General features: G+C 36.1%; 1 protein-coding gene and 1 pseudogene across 4 annotated transcripts in view; one reads left to right on the forward strand and one right to left on the reverse strand.

The window, feature by feature from the left end:
• TTC28 (tetratricopeptide repeat domain 28) overlaps nt 1–21,754 on the forward strand; it is a 609,862-nt gene that overhangs the window by 382,392 nt on the left and 205,716 nt on the right. The gene's annotated exons all lie outside the window — the stretch shown is intronic.
• LOC118602807 lies at nt 6,858–7,264 on the reverse strand (annotated as a pseudogene).

Raw genomic sequence — 21,754 nt, forward strand, 5'->3', positions numbered from 1 at the left:
CTCTGCTATTTTTTGAGAATTGTTCTGTCATCATTTAGCCTTGCCATGAGTGCCCATGCCCCCAAGACTGGCTAATGAAGCTCCTTTTTAAATGTATTCTTTCAGCTTTAACTTTACTCTTAAGTGCCTCATTCTTTTAATATTTATTAGTTTAAATTCCTGAAAGTGGTTTAATCTTATTGGTTGGAGCTCTTTTTTTTCTTTTTAGGGCACACAATAGGTCATTGGTCATCCAAATGATTGGCTGTCTTTCACTCAGATGCCCACACCTGGTTCAATCACCTATGATGTGGTGCTCAACAGAGCCACCTGTGGCTCTCAGCAGGGGCTGGGATGAAGAAGCAGTTGCCCTTAAAAAAGGCTTGTGGACTGGCATTCCCCATCACAGGCTTGTCTGTTATAAAAAAACTAACACTTGACTTACGTGGTTATAGGTTAGTACTTAAAAAATTTATCCATTGCTCCCAGTTCTCTGCTGGATACTTTCTCAGACATTATGACTTATTGTGGTCCCTAAGTACATAAGTCCAAAATAAGTATTTAAGCCTTATATCAAATCAGAATGAAAATTTCCCTTAATTTTTTAAGCCATTGATTGATACTTCGTTTCATATAAAGAAACCATTTTCCATTGTTTCTTTGCTATTATCAAAGCTGGAATTAATGTATGGCGTAAAGGTTAAATGCCCTGATGGTTGACTTCTTTGATTCCTTGGATCAACAAATATCTTCCTTCCAGACATTTATTTTCATAGACTTTCCTAATGGCCATGCCTAGTGTGTTAGAGTTGAGTTCCTGATGGCTCTTGAGTATAGCCTCTCCTCATAAGCCATGTGTAAACTGCTAACATTCCACAACCCCTCCATAGGACTTATAAACCAGACAGAACACAGAGTTGTTCCCAGATACCAGCCACTCTTGTATTGGGGTTATCTGGTTGGTTTTAGGAGGAATTAGAAGAGTTATAGATACAAGCTGTGCATTTTGACCTTTACAGGGAATTTAGCCTTAAAATTTAGAAATAAGACTCTAGGTTCATTCTCTTGCCTTGTGTTCAAAATCCAGTCTTAGATGTTAGGATCTTTTCTTTGAGTTTCCTTAGTTACTGTATTATACAGCACTTATATGGCCATTTGTTTTATATATCTGTCTCCTCCAATAGACTGTTCCTCAAGTGCAGAGACCATGTTAAACTCACCTGTGAGTTCTCCTTGTCACCTGTCACCTTCCTGTTTCTGTCTGTAGCACAGTAATATATATGTTAGGTCTGTAGTCAGCATTTGTGATATGAATAGGTTGTAGAAAGAAAAGCTAGAGTTATTAACTTTAGAACATACCTAAATAAGAGCATATAGAGAAGGATCATCAATGTTATAGACTAATATTTATTATAAATCATGCTTATAAAATACTTGATACATATTTTACCTGTATAAGCTTCCCATGTAGGCACATACATCTCTCTTATGTAAACATTTTTGCCTAAGACCTGCACAAAGAATTGAGTAATGAGGTTAGACTTCCTATTAGGTCATTCCTCTTGGCTGAGGAGGATTAGAATCCTGGGATTGGAATGAATGAGAACTCAATAGTTTACAGTTACGAGAAGCTTTTCTTGCTCATAATGAAAAAATTTTGGTTCAACTTACTCTTAATGTTCAGCCCCTTTGCAGCTGGCACTATAGGGTATACTTCCAAGGGAAAATATCCCATTTCTGCTGAACTCCTTTCAGCATCTCTCTGTGTCACAGAACATTAGTATAATGTAAGAAAAGTCCCTGGATGAATCCTCCGTGGCATGGGAAGGAAATGCTGTGGAGCCATCTCCTTTGAAGAATCTCCTGTGTATCAGTTGAGAATAAGAGGGTTGTTTTCTTTTCTGGGCAATGAAAAGACAAAGAATTTTTCCCAGGTGTGAAGGTGCAATCTTATGTTGCAGTCACCAGTGAGCAGATTGTAATAAGTCTCGCCTGGATCTCTTGAGTTAGATTTAATAACCTACAGAAAGCTTCAGCAGGATCAATAAGCTTTTTACAGCCAACAGAGCTCTATGTGTACTGCTGCCGATCTATAGGAAATTTTGCCACAGCCTAGTTGGAAAGAGCCTTTATGTGGCTGGGGATATTTACTTTCATTCTTCGCCTGTCTCTCTTATACATCATACTACCACTTGGGCTGATATGACTGTTGGTGGTAGAAAAAGAGCTTGCACTCTTCTTTGTCAGGTTTTGTTACCTTTTACAGTAGAAGTGACGTCAGACAGAATCTGCTGTTGTACGATGCAGACTACTGCCACAATGGCTTTTTACATTCTTTCATTTCCAACTGATATCTGTCATCCGGTGACCAAACTGGAGAGTAGGTTCCTGCAATCTGAATATGCATTCTAGAGCCCAGACCCAGTGTGTGTGTGTGTATCCTATTTATTACCACATTATGAGGCAGTCATTAGAAATAGAATTTTGCCTTTCTTTAGAGTTTTTTTTTAATTAAGCATTTCAAAATGTTTTTATAGAACTGTAATTCTCAAAATTCTGTCATCGAGAAGAGAAAGCAACATCATTTATATATCGCAGAAGAAGAAATTTTGCAAAAGTTAGGCTCTGTTTAACTCAGAGAGCTCAGAATGAGGCTTCAGAGTTATGACTATACACCCTGGATGATCATTCTTAATTCCTGATTCATATGCTTATAGATGGAAGTGGCTGGCAGGAATAAGCTTTCACGACTAGCAGCCCTTAGGAAGCTGCTTTTTGCCTCCCATGCTATACCTGTAAATAACATTGTTTTGAGAACCCCTTTGCTTTAATTATACAATGTCAAATAAATGGTTAGGAAAAAAGGAAATAGTGAAATTAATTGAACCTGGAGTATTCAAATAAGCTAGTTGGCTCTATATTTTATTTATCTACACTAGAATAGGGCTACTGAGTTTGAGTTGAATGGTTTTAGAGTTGACTTTTGCTGGGAATGGTTGATAGTAATTCATTATGGTAGCTATTAAAAGTTAATTATTTTCCTGATCCACTTGGTTCCCCTTTATTTTAGCTTAAGATTAACTTAATTTTCTAGTATGTATTTTAAAGCCAAACAGAGAGCTTATTTGCGCGTTGTGTGATTTTTAAAGGTAGTAGGTAATCTATTCAAGAGTTACAGGGTTAGCTATCTTTTACATTGAAACTAACTTATTGGGAGTCGTTTTTATTTTAAACAATCTGGAAAATGTTTATATTCCATTTGTTTATTTAACCCCTTTCCTGTTTAGAAAAAAAAGTGCAGCTCGCTGACAGTGTTCATTTAACATCAATGTAGGAATGCTACGTTTTCTAGGATTTGACATTTTCAGAGATCGAGAATTGCTATATTTTGTAAATGGAAATACCACTACTAAAAACAGGATACTATAAGTAGAATCATATCCTTTGTTTCCAAAGACTATCGCTATGCTAGAGTGATGCAAAAATAATAATAAACGTGTGATATTTTGTGGCAGACTTTGGAAGTAAGATTTGGACTGCAGTGCGTTAGTCACCTCAGGGTAAACGCTACAGTTGCGAGTGCCTCCAGTGAGTATTCTCGGGGCAAACGGGAAGTGGGTTAAATAAAATTTAAAAAGTAGTTCCTATCCCTAAAAGGACCTTCACTGTCTTAGAGTGTGACTCTCCTCAGATCTGGCATGTAGTCTGAGCATGTGTACTTTTTAAAATTTATTTTTTATTATCACAAAACAGCATAAAATTGATCATTTTAACCATTTTTATGTATTAAGCGATATTAAGTTCATTCACATTGTTGTTCAACCATCACTTCCATCTTTTATCAGAACTTTTTCATCTCCCCAATGTAAACTCTGTATGCTTAAACACCAACTCCTCATTCCCCTTCCCACCACCCTGCCAGCCCCTGGTGACTTTATAATATTTGTCTTTTTATGTCTGGCTTATTTCACATAGCATAATGTCTTCAGGATTCATCCATATACTAGCATGTGTCAAAATTTCCTTTTTCAAATATATTAAATGTATTAATATTCCACTGTATGTATATACTACATTTTGTTTATCCATTCATCTGTGATGGACACCTGAGTTGCTTCTGCTTTTTTGCTGTTATAAATAATGCTATGAACATGGCTATACAAATACCCGTTTGAGCCCCTGCTTTTAATTCTTTCGAGTGTATACCCAAGAGTGGAATTGCCGGGTCATATAGTAATTCTGTGTTTAATTTTTTGAGGAACTGCCATACTGTTTTCCACAGTGCAGTTGCTGCACTTTTTTATATTCCCACCAGCAAAACACAAGAGTTCCAGTTGCTCCACATTCTTGCTGACATATATTCTTTTTTTCTTCCTTTTTTTTTTTTTTTTTTTAAAAAAAGTAATAGCATCCTAATGGGTGTAAAGTGGTATCTCATCATGATTTTAATTTGCCTTTTCCTAATGACTACTTATGTTGAGCATCTTTTTATGAGTTTGTTAGGGCCATTTATATATTTTCTTTGAAGAAATGTCTATTACAGTCTTTTGGCTCTTTTCGAATTGGGTTGTTTATTTTTTTGTTGTTGAGTTATAGGAGTCATTTATATATTCTGTATAGCAATCTGTTATGAGATATATGATTTACAAATATTTCCTTTTATTCTATGTGTTTGTCCTTTTAATTTCTTGATAGTGTCCTTAGAATAAAAGTTTTTAATTTTAATGAAGTTCAATTTTACTATATTTACTTTTGTTGCTTGTGCTTTTGGTGTTATATTTAAGAAACCACTGCTAAATCCAAAGTCGTGAAGATTTCCCTCTATGTTTTCTTCTAAGAGTTTTATAATTTTAATTCTTACATTTAGGTCTTGGATCCATTTTGAGTGAATTTTTGTATATAGTGTAACGTAAGGGTCCAACTTCATCCTTTTGCATGTGAATATCTAGTTTTCCAGTAATATTTGTTGAAAGACTGTCATTACTCCCCTTTGAATGGTTTTGTCACGCTGATGGGAATCAATTGACCATATATGTGAGGATTAATTTTGAGGCTCTTCATTCTATTCCACTGGTCTATATATCTATCTTTATGCCAATAACACAATGTTTTGATTATTATATCTTTCTAGTAAGTTTTGAAAGTAGGAAGTTTGCAACCTCCAATTTTGTTTTACTTTTTCAAGGTTATTTTAGCTACTTAAGGGTAACTGGAGATTCATATGAATTTTAGGATGGATTTTTCTATTTCTGCAAAAAATTCTGTTGAGGTTCTGATAGAAAATACATTGAATCTACAGATCATTTTGTGTAGGATTGTCATTTTGACAATATTATATTTTCAAAGCCATCAATATGATGTCTTTCCATTTATTTATGTCTTCTTTAATTTCTTTCAGCAATATTTTGTAATTTTCGGTGTATAAGTCTTTTGTCCCAGTTAACTTTATTCATTTATTCAATTTAAATTTATTACTTTTAAAGTTATTTTTATTCCTTTTGAAGCTATTATAATGGAATTGTTTCTTGATTTCCTTTTGGATTGTTCATTGTTAGTGTACAATAATGCAATTGGTTTGAACATGTATAGTTTTGAAAAGCTTTTTAGGGAGTTCTGATGCATGTTTCTGGTTAGGCACCCTATTCCTAGGCTTTCTCAAACTCCCCAGTAGACTCTGGAGCTAGAAAATGGTTTAAATGTCACCTCTGTCACTTACCCACTTGTACATTTTCTCAGCATTAAAATGGAAATTATACTGTTAATTATACAGGTTATAAGAACTGTTATAAGAACTAAATGTGTATTACCTGGAATTTAGTAACCCCTCAAAAAATATGAACATTCATTCTGTTTGTTTGTTTGTTTGCTTTCTTGTTTGTTTGTTTATTTATTTTTATTTCACTGTTGTTCCTAGATAGGTAATGCTTGCAATGAGCATTGAAAGCCAAGTAGAAATTAGGAAGAGTGTTTTAGCAGAAACAGCCCTACATATTAAGGTATAGAGGTGTGAAAAAGTTTGCCATGTTGGGTAACTGAATAATGATTAAGGACATGGGCTTTGGAATTAGGTCGATTTGGATTCAAATTCCAGCTCCTCTGCTTCTTCACTCTGTGTTCCTGGGTCATCATTTAGACTTTCTGACACATGAGTCAAAATGGAAATTAGTATTTTGAATGAAATGAAAATACAGCATATCAAAATTTGTAGGATGCTGCTAAATTAGCACTTAGGGAATATTAATAGCATTAAGTGGCTATATTATAAAAAGAGAATAGTCTCAAATGAATGACTTCACTTCCACCATAAGAAACTAGAAAAAAGAAGGCAAATTAAACTCTAAGCAGAAGAAAGGAAATAATAAAGATCAAATCAGAAATCAATGAAATAGAAAAAAGAAAAATATGAAAAATCAATAAACCTCAAAGCTGGTTGCTTTGAGAAAGCTAATCAAATTTATAGTCAGACTGATCAGGAAAAAAGCAGAGAAAACACAAATTACCACTGTTAGGAATGAAAGGGCAGGTATCACTATAAATATCAAAAAGATAATAAGGAAATGTTATGGTTAAGGCAATTTATAGCCATAAATCTAACATGTTAGATGGAATGGACAAATTTCTTGAAATATGAAAACTGCCAAAGCTCACTCAGGGATAAATAGATGATGTGGATAGCCTTGTATTTACTAAATAAATAGAATTGATAAGTTGGACTTTATCAAAATAAAAACTGCTTTCTGAAAGACACTATTGAGAGAATAAAACGAAAACAACACAATTTAAAATTTGGCAAAAGAGTTGAACACTTAATCAAAGAATGGTAATGAATAGCAAAAACAACGTAAAAAGACACTCAACATCAGTAGGTTTTTTTTTCCTTCTTGTGAAGACTACTTTATTGGTGGCAGTTAGCACATGGCAGTAAATATTAATCCCCCAAGAAGAATTCAGTTATTTAAGTTATTTATCAGCTTACTGGTCCATAGAGAGCTGAATGAAACTGAACCAACTGATTGCTGGGAAGCTAACATGAAGTCAGTCCTGCTTCTTGGGAAGGGAAGCCATAGCCAGTTGATATATGGAATATGATGTTCCACCAACTGTAGAAATCATAGTAGCTCTGTACAGGAGGGCATCAGCTACCCTACCCTTTAGATGCACTGGAATTCCTTTATTTTCTGAAGTAGCTTTTGTTTCTCTGAAACTTTATTTTCGAACAGCCTGCGTGAAGCAATACTTTTGGTCTTCTGTGCATGTGACGAAGAGCCAACAGATTCCGCAGCATCTTGGTTTTACTGCCCACCAACCGTGACATCAGTAGTTTTTAAACGCAAATTTAAACCCTACGTCCTATTAGAATGGCTAAAATTAAAAAGACTAATTATGCTAAGATTTGGTGAGGATGTGGAAGAATTGGAACTCCCAAATGCTACTGCTGAGAATGTAAAATTGTACCACCATTTTGGAAAGCAGTTTGGTAGTTTCCTAAAATGTTAAACACATACCTGTTATATGACCCAAACATTTCACTCCTGGGTATTTACCCTAGAGAAAAGAAAGCATATCTCCATACAATGACTTACGCATGAATGTTCAGACCAGCTCTATCTATAAGAGCCAAAAAACTGGAAAAAACCCAAATGTCCATCAGTAGGTGACTGGATAAAAGAAGATAACTTTTGGGAATGATGGGATTGTTAACTATATTGCCTGTTGTGTTGGTTTCACAGGTGTATACATATTTCAAAGCTTATCAAATTGTATACTGTAAATATATGCTATTTATTTTATGTCAGTCACCTCAGTAAATAAACTGCATGCTATTTTGAGTTATCTGTGAAATTCTACCGTTCTTCAGATCATTGTTATACTTCCCCATCATATTTGTGTTTCTGTTGGTTCATGGCAGTAAAGTTCATTTATCTCAATTTGAAGAGTTGATTGGAGACATTTCTTCAGGTGAGAGCAGGAATGAGTAACTTGAGATCATGAAATGAAAATTTGAGGTACCATTGTTTTTCAGTGAAACGCTGTGTAGTTGTGAGCTTTATTATGGGATCATTAATGTGCAGACTGTAGTTTAAGGAGCATGAGGTTTGGATGCAAAGAATTTGTGTTTTTACATTTACTGGTTCTTACTAACTTTGGGTAAATTTATTAACCTTCTAGCTGTAGCTAACACTGCAGGGTTGAGGACAGTCATGAACACATTTTTAACAGGAATCAATTGTTTTAAGCAAAGGAACCTCCTTAAACTAATTTAAGCTAAAAAAAATGTAATCACGAGATATAGAGGTATGTAATGAATTTTGGGCAGGGAGTTCAGCTGGAGCCTTAGGAGGGACTGGAACCAATGTGAGGTCACTCTCCCATATTTGCCTTTTATCATGCATTCCCTCCCTCTCTTCCTTGCTTCCTCCCTACTTCTCTCCTCCCTCCTAAGTTCAGAACCTTCTCTTCTCTGTGCACATTGCCCAGACACACAGCCATCCTGAAACATAGCTCTACAACAGTCTTTAGCTCCCAGAATTGATTGCTAGCTCCTAGTTTTCAGCAGAAACTTTCTAAAGTCCCTGAAGCCTGATAACAAATTCCCCGAAGAGGTCATCTGACTAACTTGGCTGGGTTCTGGGTTTCATGGAGGTATAATGAGCCTTGGCTGGAGGGGTGGAGTCATGTGGCCCACTCACTAGGGGCTTTGAGAACAGATTCTTGAGAAGGGCTGCATCAGACAGGCACATTAAAAACTACACATGCTATATGTAGAATCTTGATATTTAATAGGCCAGTGGTGTCGGCATCACATGAGAGCTGTTGAGAGATGCAGAATCCCAAGCACTGCATTACTTGACCTCAGATGATACACATGCATATGAAAGCTCAAGAAGCACTGCTTAAAGCAGGATTTCTCCACCTTGGCATTGACATATGGGGCTGGATTATTCTTTGTGGTGGGGGGCTTTCCTGTGCCTTGTAGGATATTTGTCAGCACCCTTACCCTCTACCGACTAGCTGCTAGTAGCAACACTCACCCCTACCCCAGTTGGAAACATGTTTCCAGACATGCCCTGGGGCAAATATCATTCCGGCTGAGAACCACTGCTATAGATAATTAAAAGAAATAGCATGTAAAGTGTTTTATAAACTATTACTATCTGTACAAATATTAGTCATTCTGATGGGATTTTCCCTCCAGAAGCCAAAGGCCATGTAAAAGGGTAAGTTTACTATCAAGATTTAAGTTAATTTTTATTTCTTTATTATGTTAACTTTTATAAGATTCATATATACTTTATTAATTTATAAAGCTATTTCTTTTTATTTTCCATTTTCCTGATATAGTGGTGAAATGTTTTTTTACTTAGTTATCATGTACACATTAAATCTTGAACTTAGCCACTTGTTTAACTGTATTTGTTTTCTATAAAATATCTGTCATTTAACAGTGAGACCCTTTCAAAGAAATCTCTTTGGGAAGTTCAAACTCTAATCATTCAGGAAGTTCCACTGCTGTGACCAACTGTGGAGATGTAAAAACAGATCAAATCTAGTTCAAATAATTAAGTTCTAATGCACAGATGTTTGAGGCTCATGGAAATAAATTATAAAAATCAGAATCATAACTTTTAACAATGAGCAGTGGAAGTAGATATTTTCTCAATTTCAGTTTCTTTTTTTGGAGAAGTAAGCCAAGTATGTTTTCCAAAGGGACTTTGTTGACTTCACCTGATGTGGTTTAAAAGTTCCTTTTTTACATTCTCAATTTCTTACTTATGCTACTATATAAATTCCGTTCTTAGAGGAAGGAGTCTACTATAGTAATAGCATTGAGTAAGCTCTCAATGAATATTTGTGGACTGGAAAGAAGAGACCAAGGAGCAGGCAGACGAGCTGTGATGATACACGAGATGCTGGCTCTAGCTGACTGTCCCCATGGAGTGTGCACCTGCTGTGTTCAGTGTTGTGCTGAGAGCATCTTGATAGAAGGGCCTTCCAGTTCCTGGACATGTTCTCTTCACAAGCTTGACTCTAAGGACATATTAATCAAATTAGGTTTTTTTGGTCAGCATATTTAGTACTTGTCCCTCATTATTAATCGAGTTCTTTCATTATCATAGGCCAAAGAAACATTTTAAAATACGGATCTGTACATATTTTAAAATAAAATGAAAAGATATATGCATAATTTGTTCTCATTTCTAAGGTTTAATATTTGTATTAAGAGGCTGTAAATGGATCATGCAGATTAGCTGAGACTGTTTCCAGCCACTCCCTCTTGGGGTCATCTTGAGCATTAACAATCAGATTCGAAAGATTCATTTCAACTTAAAATCTTTCACCGTAGAAAAGAATTGACTGATACTGTCGTGCATGTCTGAGGATGATGAATATCCCTTTTCTTTCTTGCTCAATAGAAGGTAGCTAGCTTCATAACATTTCTTAGTGCCAAATTCAATAACTGGCCTCAGAAATAGTCACTGCTGTGTCTGCGATACAACTTTGTGCTTGTACATTAGGTTTAGTCATTAAAATCTCACATGCAAAAACAGGAGGAAGTCACTCTCACATGCAGAATGAATTTTGAAGAGGAAATACTTTTACTGTAGCTTCGGACACTAAAGACACTAAGTGCCAAGGCTGATGTTTTTCTTGTCAGCAAAGGGAGAGGGACTTAAAATCACCTTCAGGTCATGTGGATTTTCTGGGTTACCCACAGTGGCAGCTGTGAACTACACTTAGGATTGTCTCTCTTTTGAAAACATGTGGGTGTTGTGTTCTGCTTTACCTCTCACATCTGGTGATCAGAGCTCAGGGTCAACAGGGGAAATGTCTGACTGTGCATGCAGATTTGCAGTTTGTCCATAAAAGATTTAGTAGTGTTTTTTCAGCCCTCTAGGTCAGGCTTCAACTGCATTAATGCTCATTAAAGAGCAGCAGTTATGTGAACCCATTAATATTGCAAGAAGTGGGTTGTGTCGCAGGGGGGCGAGGGGTGTCGGTGAGGGTAAGGGAACAGAATTAGGCTCCTGAGGCAAGATCAATAAAGCATGATTTAATTGCTTCCTGGGTTTGTTATTTCAATAATTTTTTATTGAGTAACCATGAGATACCAGCCACTATTCTAGGTGCAAAGGATACAAAGACGAATAAATAGATGTCACCTTTTCCCTCACATACCTGTTGTCCATTATGGTAAAGACAACATAGAGTAAATAATCAGAACTTGGTTGTGTTGTCCATTATGGTAAAGACACATAGAGTAAATAATCATAACTTGGTAAGTGCTACAGTAGAGGCCTTAAAAGTGGGCCCATTTCACAGAGAAAGTAACATTTGAACGGGATCCTGAAAGATAAGTAGGAATTCTTCAGATAGAGGTGGAGATAGGGCCCTCTAGGTAGAGTAAACAGATAAGTCTCAGAGGCATGCCAGTTCATGCCATGTTCAGGACATGGCAGGCCATTCTAGGGGTTTAAATCTAAGAAGTGTCAACATGGGGGGAGATAAGACTAGATGAGCAGACTGAGGCTGGATTGTGGTGGTGTTTATAACATACTGTGGGTTTAGACTTCACTCAGTGAGCTAAGCAATGGCAAATTGTCAAAGCCAATTCCTGTCTTGCTTAGCTCCCAACACCAGTATCTTAAAGTTCAGTCTCACCTAGTCAGTTCCTCACCATGTCACTATCTGAAGCAAAGATTGTTTTAGGTTATTAGCCAGTGGAATCCTGAATTAGTTTTGCCATCCTAAACTGTGATATGCCCAGTCTCTCACATGCTCCCTGAGCTCTTTGACAAGACCCTCACTGAATTCTTATTTACCTGGGCCTTGTAACTATGCTTTTACCTGTTTTCTTAAATAGCTTTCCAGTTCCTAGAACTAGAGCTTGCTTCATTGCAGGCTTCTGTCTCCTTGACTAGAGCCCAGACACCGAGTCTATCTCTTATAAGCCCACATCCTCGAGCCTAAAGTATTCTTTCCATGTTCCAGTTGCTCGCTGGGATCCTGCTTCAACTGACAGCTTTCCTGGAGCCACACCATTGTCACCTATTTATTGTGAGTGCCTGTTAACTCTTACAGTTGTAGCCAGTCCACCAAGTCATACATTCTTACACAGCAATACTATCTCAGTCCTCATGTGGATTTGTTGCATCTCTATGGATATAAATTTTTATTGATAACTCATTAGCTCTTCTCACACTAATCTTGGCTTCTGTCAGTTTCTTGCTATTTCTACTAGCCACATTTCATGCTCCAACATATCTGTGGTAAAGACACTCTTAAGGTGGTCCCCTGATTCCTGCTGCCTGGAGTTCATGCTCTTCTATGACCCTCTTCCCTTGAGTGTGAGCAGGACCTGCAACTTGATTCCAAACAATGGGATATGGCAAAAGTGACAGAATGTACATAATTATGAGTGTGTGATTAAACATAAGATTGCAACACTTGCCTTACTGGAGTCTCTTGGGGGCTCTGAGAAAGCAAGTAGTCATGTTGGGAAACTCCTTGTGGCAAAGAACTGCAGGTAGCCTTCAGGAGTTGAGGGCTATCTCCACTGACAGCCAATAAAAAAATTGAAGCTTTCAGTCTTACAACTGCAAGGAACTGAATGCTGTCAGCAGCCACAGGAACAGTGAAGCAGGTCCTTCCTCATCTGAGTCTCCAAATGAGAACCCAGACTTTGTGGACATTGATTACAGCCTTACAGAGGACCCAGCTAAGCTGTGCCTGGACTCCTGACTCACAGAACTGTGAGGTTAAAATGTTTTATTATTTTATGCTACTAAGTCTGTGGTAATTTTGTTATGCAGCAATAGATAACTAATGCAATGTGTCTCAGTGGAGCAAAACATGATACAGCAATTAGAGTATCTGTTCTGGTTAAATACTTGACAGCTGGTAATTAGATATGTAATTGTGCTTTATTAAACATTTTTTTTCCTCTCTCTTACAAATATTCCTAAGGAAATGGGAAATTTTTATTTTCTGTGAGGAACTGGTTCATCACCTTAATTTGTCAAATTCCTGAAACAGGTGTACTAGATAAAGGACACCAGATGGGATCCAGCAGCTGGAAGAGGAAAACTAAAATCACAGAGATTATGTTGAATGTAACCTTGTGTGTAGCAGAGAACAAAGGAAAAACAAATGAATTCTTAAAGATTTTCTTGAAAGTTTTGGGGAAGGTGTTAGTGTCTAAAGTGTAGTAATAAGTGGTTCAGGATGAGTATTTGCTGTCACTTTTGAAAGTGAGACAATTTACAAATGTTTACTGGCAGAAAATATAAACATTTGTTTAAAACATTTAAAAATATCTCAGTTTCAGAACAGTATTCTGTTTTTTATGCACTATCCTCATGGTAATTTTACCATTTATTGTTAGTTCTTCTGATCTTTAATTATTTAACCTGACTTGGCTTTTGCACAGATGCAAAATGGGCTAATCTCCATTTTATGTAGGGGAAAGGGAGTTAAAAATAACATTTTGTGAACATCTATTGACTACTTTACTACTAGTTTCACATGTCATGTGTACTTCACAGCAGGTCTATGAAATAGTTATTTTTAAATCTTACTTTTGTTAAATGAGCAAACTAAGGTCAGAGAGGTTAAGTAATGTGCCCAAGAGCACACAGCTAAGTCTCAGAGACAAAACATAATTCCGATGACCTTAGTACTGTCTTTCCTTTATACCAGCAGTTCTCAAAGTCTACTCTGTAGACTTCATAGTACTTGATATCCTTTCAAAGAATCCATGAGGTCAAATTATTTTCATAATACTACTAAGATGTTATTTAAGTTTTTGTTTTTTTTTTAACTGTGTTGATATTTGTACCGATGGTACGAAAACAATGGTGGAAAAATTGACTGGTATTTTAGCCTGAATCTGGGCAGTAGCACCAAACTGTTCCAGAAGTCATTATATTTTTCACTAGTATAAACTTGCAGTTAAAAGAAAGAAAAGCCAGTTTCACTTAAGAATGTCCTCAATGAAGCAATAAAAACCATTAATTTTATTGAAACTGAACCCCAAGTACACATCTTTTGAATATTCTGTGTGATCAAATGGATGGTATGTATAAATCACGTCTGCTTCATGCCAGCCAGAGGTACTGTGTTTGAAAGCACTTGAGCAATTGTTTGAGTTGAGCTGCATGGCTGTTTTTTTCATGAAACACATTTTTTTTTTTTTTTTTACTTGAAAGAATGACTGACAGAAAACCTGTGGTTATCCAGACTTGAATATATGGAGAGATTTATCAAAAACGAATGAATAAAAAAAAAAAGGAATGAGCCAGTATTTATTGCCAATTCAAGGTTTCAAGGAAAAATTAGAATTTTTAGAAAACTCTTATTCACCACTGTGACTGTGAGCTTGACAACTTTCAAATACTTAAAGATTTTTCTGATGAGATTGGTGGTGAGTTTTTGATACTGTATAATGAAATATGTCAACATTTGGAATATCAGTGAACAATATTTTAAAATAACCAATGCATGATGTTACAAAGTTAGAGTAGGTTCAAAGTATTTTAATGGAACAGAGTACAAAGAGTTCATTGACATAGTCTCAGATTTCATGTTGCCCCTAACCTTTAAAAAATTACTGCTTATAAAGTTTTGTCATAGTGTTAAAGAATAATATTCATAATTATCCTTTTTCCAATTTCATATCTCTATGAGGCTGGATTTTATCCCTATACTTTAATCCAAACAATATTTTTCTATAGATTGAATACAGAAACAGATATGAAAATCTAGCTATCATCTATTAAGTAAACAGTAAAGGTTAAAAATATATGGTGATGCCCTTTTCATTACTTTGCTGTTTTAGAGAATCTGGTTACTTTTCATAAAAATATTATATTAACCTATAATGTGTCTAACATTTAATGGATAATAAATACTTAAAATTGTACATCTATCTTCTGAAATGAAAACGAAACGTTATCAGTGGATTAACTTGGTAAGACACTTTAAAGACGCAAAGTCCTGTCACTAATGATGATGAGCCTGTTTCACCTTCATCCTATTAGCCTTGATTTTGCTATTGAGAAAGCAATCTCTTGATATCAGGAGATTATATACAATTACCACTTTCCTTCATCACCACAATTCCTTTTTACTAAATGGGATCCATAAATTAGACTCGACTTGGCTGAACTGATATAAATAGGTTTGTGATGAAACTTGTTTTATAGTCATGTCTGAATTTATTGTTAGATCATTTGTAGATTTCTCTAGTAAGTTATACTTAATGGTGCAAACTGTAGACTGTTTTTACTGACCAGTTTATGTAGGTTGCAGTCAAACTTGTCATTGAAATAATTTTTTAGCCTTGCATTCTGGAAGCAATATAAATTGCAGTTGTTAAGTATTCCACTTCCATCTTTCTTGTATAGCGGAGTGGATCTTGGGACCACAGCTTTAGGAGGATGTGCATTTCGTGTAGTCATTAACACTCAGCTATTAGGAAAAATGAGTTTTCTAACTTGGACCTTTTAATGACACCTAATGAATATGGTAGAACTGCCTATGGAAAATATTTTGCCAAGATCTGAAGGTATTTAATATTTTCTTCACATTAGAGCTAAATGTTTTATTGCATGAAGTTTATTTTTTTTAAATCATATTTATTGTCATCAACATCTTTAGTGGACCTCAGGATCAGTGACTGCTGTGTAGATGGAACTTTGTGGAAGCTGCCAGTATCCTTTCTTCCTCAATGACTGCCTCTTGCTTTTTTTTTTTTTTTAACTTTCCTTTATATGTAAATGAGGCCATGTAAGGCCTATAAGTTCAGCTCAGTAGTATTACACATAGCAAAGATGACATAAACACAATATATTTCCTAATGCACCCCACTTTACATGTGACTTCTGTATTACCACATGTCTCACTCTACCTTATGGCTAAAGGACAGACTCATTACTGAATTTATGCACTGAAGACTCAGTCCAAGCTCATCTTCCCAAAGACTTTTCTGACTTTCTATCCTCCCTCACTGAACCCAATCCAAGCTAAATTGATTACTTCCTCCTTCATGTCCTGACTATGAAATTTTTTCCAAATCAGCTATGATAATTACTGTACCTTTTATATACTCTTCAGTGACAGGGACCATGTCTCATTCATTCATTCTGCAAATGTTGAGGGCTTCTTTCTTTGTCTCAGTTGCTGTGCCAGGTGCTGAGGATGCAACAGTGACCCAAAGTGGTTGTCCTCTCAGAACTTAGGCCCATAGGGTCTGCTATATAGTAAGGGCTTAATAAAAATGTCTTTTGAATGGTATGATGCTTTTCTTTCAGTCTTTCTGGTATTTAAGTTTTTAGCCAGCTGAAATGTAATGAACCTGTATGCTGTGCAAGTCAGGCTTTTTTCTCTCTGATTTCAAGGCATGCGTTGTTTACAAGAAAAGTTAAAAAAAAATGCTTTCTATTTGCACTTTGCCTAATGATGAACAGATCTATTCCCATACTAATTTCATTTGATTCTTAAAGTATCCCCAAGTAGAGAAGATGGTTTTATTCTCATTTTGCACATGGTAGTAAGATCCTAGTCTTCTGACTTAACCTCATCACACCTATGCTCACAGACATCCTCACACACACATATGCATGCTTTAAAAAATCATTTTAGAGATTTATCAACTTGATATGAACATGCTTTTACTTTCTTAGAGATAAATGCCATAGTGAGGTCACTGTTGTAGGGAAGAAAATTAGTTGCCAAATAAGGAGACAAGAAACAAAGAGGACAGTGGAGGCATTATTTTTTATAGTGAAACTCAGTTAATGTGATCCATCATTGGAATCTCTGCCTTTTGTAGTATATGAAATGACAGAGCACAGTTGTAGCAGTAATGGATGAGCATGGTGTTTTAGTGTTAGAAAGGACCATGTAGATCATTTGGTCCAGTATCCTTTATACAGCTAGGGAGCCTGAATTATAGAGATGTGAAAATGACTTTTCTGAAGTCTCTCAGCTAGTCTAGTGGTAGCTAATCTATAAATCACCTGGTGTGAAAATATGAAACTATAAAAGCAGTGGTTTCTTGGTGTATGCTAAACCTGTTTAACAAGGTTGTGTGTCTGAGAAACCTTTTAATTCAACTAACCTGTTTTGAGTCAGTGGCTATAAAGTAATTTCCTTTGGCAGGTCCCAGATGATTCTAATGAGCAATTTGTTCTTCCGAATGATTGGATATTCACTCTCTAATATGTAGAGGATAAGCACCTTTAGTCTAAAGTCTAAGTACGCAATTTTCTGACAAACCTCTTCCTAGAAGCTGAAATTGGTTTCTGGTCTATCAAGTCTTAGAGTCAGTTCCATGTTGACTTCAGCCTTTTTGTATCTTTGAAGATTTGAAAAAAATTTTTTTGATTAGAAGTCAAAATGCTATATTTTAGAAGACCATGGGTTATAACTTGAGTTCATAGGATATTAATTTATGTAAAAAAACTTGTTACCATTGTATAAGTGTGGACTATAGATAGCTGTGCCTGGTAAGTTAGGGGAGGTCATTTGTGGGCATATGGTTATTTTTATTCCTAGATTTCCAGGATCTTTAAACTTCCTTGTTCTGTGGGTTATAATACAGAGAAGTCGGAAACTGTTCAGACTCAGAGCTGAGATTTGAACTCGGTTCTTCTGACTCCTCTAGTGTGGTGCCCTTTTCATCAGCCCACCCTCTAAGTGTGTAGGAATTCTAGCAATCTCTGCCATCTCTGTGTTTTAGTCACATAGTATGTAAATGAATTACCTAATGCCATGTGGAGTTTGCGAGCTGGGCTGATGAAGGAGAATGATGAAAACCATAGCAGAACACCATTAGGCTTGACAGATACTAGGTTGCTTAGTCTCTGGTCATTAAGAAATTAGGATTTGTGATGTCGGTGGGTGATTCTTGGGAAATCTATGTGTCCTTTATTAATTTAGCACATATTTAAGCACTTTGCAGCATTTTAAGCAGGTTACAAAATGGAAGGAAGAGACTATACATACACATAATCACGCACCTACTAGATTTATTGCATCATTTGCATAGGACTCCTACAAGCAAGATGGCAGCACAGAGTAGTGACTCTGTGTTAATATTTTTCTAGTCATAGATTCAGCATCGTGTTTCTTTTGCCCATTGGTTGCCTCGGGGGTACATAGTTTCCCAAGATAATCCCCACACACATCAAGTACTACAGGTTGAGTATCTCCTGTTCCACACTCCCTATTTTTACTACCATTATCTATCTATCTATCTATCTATCTATCTATCTATCTATCTATCTATCTATCTATCTATCATCTTTATCTGTCTATCTGCCTGTCTGTCATCTATCTATCTCCATTTTCAACCACTTTATTGAGGTTGATTGACATACACAAAGCTGTACATATTTATATACAACTTGATGAATTACACTTTTATTTTTAGGGTTTCATTCACTGTTCCAGAAAAGCTTACACTTACAATCTGTGTGCTTTATTTAAGTGCATGTTTACAACATAGGGCGCTCCTGGGTTCTCCACCAGACTCTATGTGAGCAAGGCAAACACCTTGATAGAGAGAAAATAGAGAACATTTGTATATGTCCCTGAGCCATGTCTCCACCTTCAGCTTTCCAGCGTCTCTGAAGTCTACACTTGGATATTATATTGATGGTTCTGATGCTAAGTTAAGAAAATACTAAGAAATCTTTATCTTTTGTACATCTGCTGTGTTCTAGGGGCTCTGCTATAGGTTTACATAGTTAAGAATCTACAAGAACAGGTCTTGTTGGCCTCATTTAATAGCCTGAAGAACCAGGCTTAGAAGAATAAATAACTTGCCCAAGGTCATGCATATTAAGCAGTAGAGTCAAGATTCATTCCCACAATCTTTTTGATTCCAGAGGTGGCCCCTTGCCTTTTTCAGTATGCCATGCACTCAAACATAGTATTGCGGGATCACTGTATTTTGAGTCCTTTAGTATGTAGTGGCATGCTATAATGATTTTTAGGATGAATTAACCCATAGTGATTATGCTGTCTCACAACAGTGAATAACTATTTATCGAAGGCTTTTTTTTGTGCCCCTTTTTACAGCTACTCAGCCCTCATGAAATCAAGTGACATCCTCTTAAAAAGGCTTAGTGGCTTGTTATTCGAACTCAGAATTTTTCCCATAAAAGTACCACATTCAACTCAGATAGTCTCAGTAATAGATAATCCCCAGCTGGGATGATCCAAATATTATTTACATTTGTAGGATTGCCTTAAATTTGCCTTCCTTATATTATCCAGTGTAGAAATGTTAGAATGAATTATCTATCCTGACTAGTCCTTCTTTTTGTCCTTCAAGTTTTACTTACTTTGCCCCTCCCTCTCTTCTGCCCAGAGTACAGACTCTTCCCCCTTATCTACAACGTGAGTCAGTTGCACTTAAATTACTTTTGAGTGCCTGTTTCTCACAATAGTGCTGAGTAAAGTACTAATGAGTATGGCAACTAGAATGTAATATGGCTCCCAGGGTATACACATGTCAGTTTTCTTTTCCTGGCTTCCCTGTAGCCAAAATTTGATGACTTTTCAAACCCCTAATGAGAGGACCTATCTCTTTTGTTTGTGAAGCTCTAGTGCTGTTTCAGGCAAAATGCAGCTCCCAGCTTAAATGATTTAACAGTGGTAATACTAATCAGAGCTCATCTACAAGGGACATATTAACCAGATTCGTACATCAGCAGAATAGGCTAAGTTTTCCTTTATGGCCTAGCATCTGAGCAATATGATAAACTGGGTTCTCTTACACTAGCTCTGGACACTTTTAACTGCTGCTTGGGCTAGCACAAATACTGTAATTAGCATCTAAGGCTATTAAAATTGAAAGATGATTAGAAAGTAGACCCATTTTATTCTTTCCCCATAGAATTAAAGAACAAAAGATCTGAAGGTGCTGTATGACCATAACTTGTGTCAGATCGCACAGTGAAATATACAAAGAAATCTGAGGAGGCTAGAACTTTGTTAACCAAAATCTTCTTAGGTTTTTTTCTTCCTTCTGGAAATGTATTTATCATTACTTACCAGTCTGTGATCATAGGCATTTGTATTTTAAATAGGAATTACTGCAAAGCATCTCACAGCTGACCCAATACTTAACTAGAATAATCACGGGAGTAGATTTTGCAAGCTGGCTTCCAAGGGACTTAGGTGGAATTTTAAAGTAATGTTCTTCTTCAGAATCTAGGACTCTAACCTCTCTCCCTTTCCCAATTTCCAGAATGTTTGCTCTTTCTTGACATCCCATGGCTATTTAAGGGTTTGTGCAGATAGTCTGCAGTAACCCTCTCCTACTCATCATGTACTTAAACCTTAGCATGAATCATTGGGGGGGGAAATCAATGTTATTTCATGAAAATCAATGTGTTACTTCTTCCAAGGGGGTATTTTAATTTAAGCCTGATTTCTAATGGTGAAATAAATGATTTTGTGCCTTGTTAAAGGAACTCATGCATGAGGAAAGGAGAAGGATTTTGGCTTATGTGGGCTCCTTCCCTGATCTAGGAAATCATACCTTCATTTTAGAGTTGGCCTTGTTCTCAAAAGTTTAATTCAAGTGTATTTGTCCAATCAACAGTTTTATTCTCTAGTTCATTTAACATTTTCATCATTGAAAATTCTTGTTTATACAAGCCAAATAGACCAATCATTTACCTGTCTGATATTTTTCTGTGTTAATCTCAATTCCCTCAGTCCTTTGGAAACCACCAGATAGAAGTGTCATTTTATTAAAATTTAACGTCATCTTAACCCTGGAGTGTGGGCAGCCAGGCAGAATTATCATCAGGTGTAAATTCTAGTCTAGGCTTCAAGTGCACATGATCTTTCTTGATCTTGTCACATGTATTAATTACTATGCAGCACCACCTTGAGACAATGAGTCTTCGAAATCTGAGGATATTTATAAGGACAAATATCCAGCTCTACCACAGAGAAGTAAATTAAGTTGAGTGGAGTCATTTCTATGTGTGTGTATGTTTCTGGCATTAAAATAAAAGAGAGTCTCTTCATCTTTACTGTATTCATCTATGAGCTTTAAATCCTTTTTCAGTCTTTGAGAGGGAGCACAGAAACATGAAAACACTATAGATAATATTTCACAAGGATCCTTATGATGGAGATAAGGTCAAAGTGAGTTGGTTGTATGCTCTCTACTAAAGTCATATTTTATCCTAGAATACAAATTAGTTTTAGGCATTTGGTCTGAAATCCAAGAGATTAAATAAATAATAAACAGTTTTAAGAGAAAGGTAGGGAAAATGCAAGTAATAAAATAGTATTTACTGCTACTAGGAATCCTTATCATTTAGGCACTTAATTTTCTTTGAGAGTGTAAATAAATTGTCATGCTATTCCTATGTTCCCTGTAGTGTCTAGCATTGATAAGTATTTAATAAATTTTTATCGATTAATGTCTCTAATGATATTTGGCTGCATCTCAGGGCAATTCTGATATACTTATTCTTTGTGTTCCTTGCCTCAAGCCCAGTTTGGTGTGGCAGGGTAGTCATTTTGCAGAGTGATGAGTCAGGCTAGTGTTCATTATATTGGACACGTGGAGTAGGAGAAGCACGGGCTTCAAAGTTAGACCTGGATTTGAATTATAGTTCTCCTGCAGTCTGGAAAATGGGGACGAGTCCACTTTTCTTGTAGGATTTATATGAGAATAGAACTAATGCAAATAAAGGACCAGGCATAGCAGAGGCTATTACTAATACCTTTTAGATGGAATCCACGT

This window comes from Rousettus aegyptiacus, unplaced genomic scaffold, assembly GCF_014176215.1.
Source record: "Rousettus aegyptiacus isolate mRouAeg1 unplaced genomic scaffold, mRouAeg1.p scaffold_m13_p_5, whole genome shotgun sequence".
NCBI lineage: Eukaryota > Metazoa > Chordata > Mammalia > Chiroptera > Pteropodidae > Rousettus > Rousettus aegyptiacus.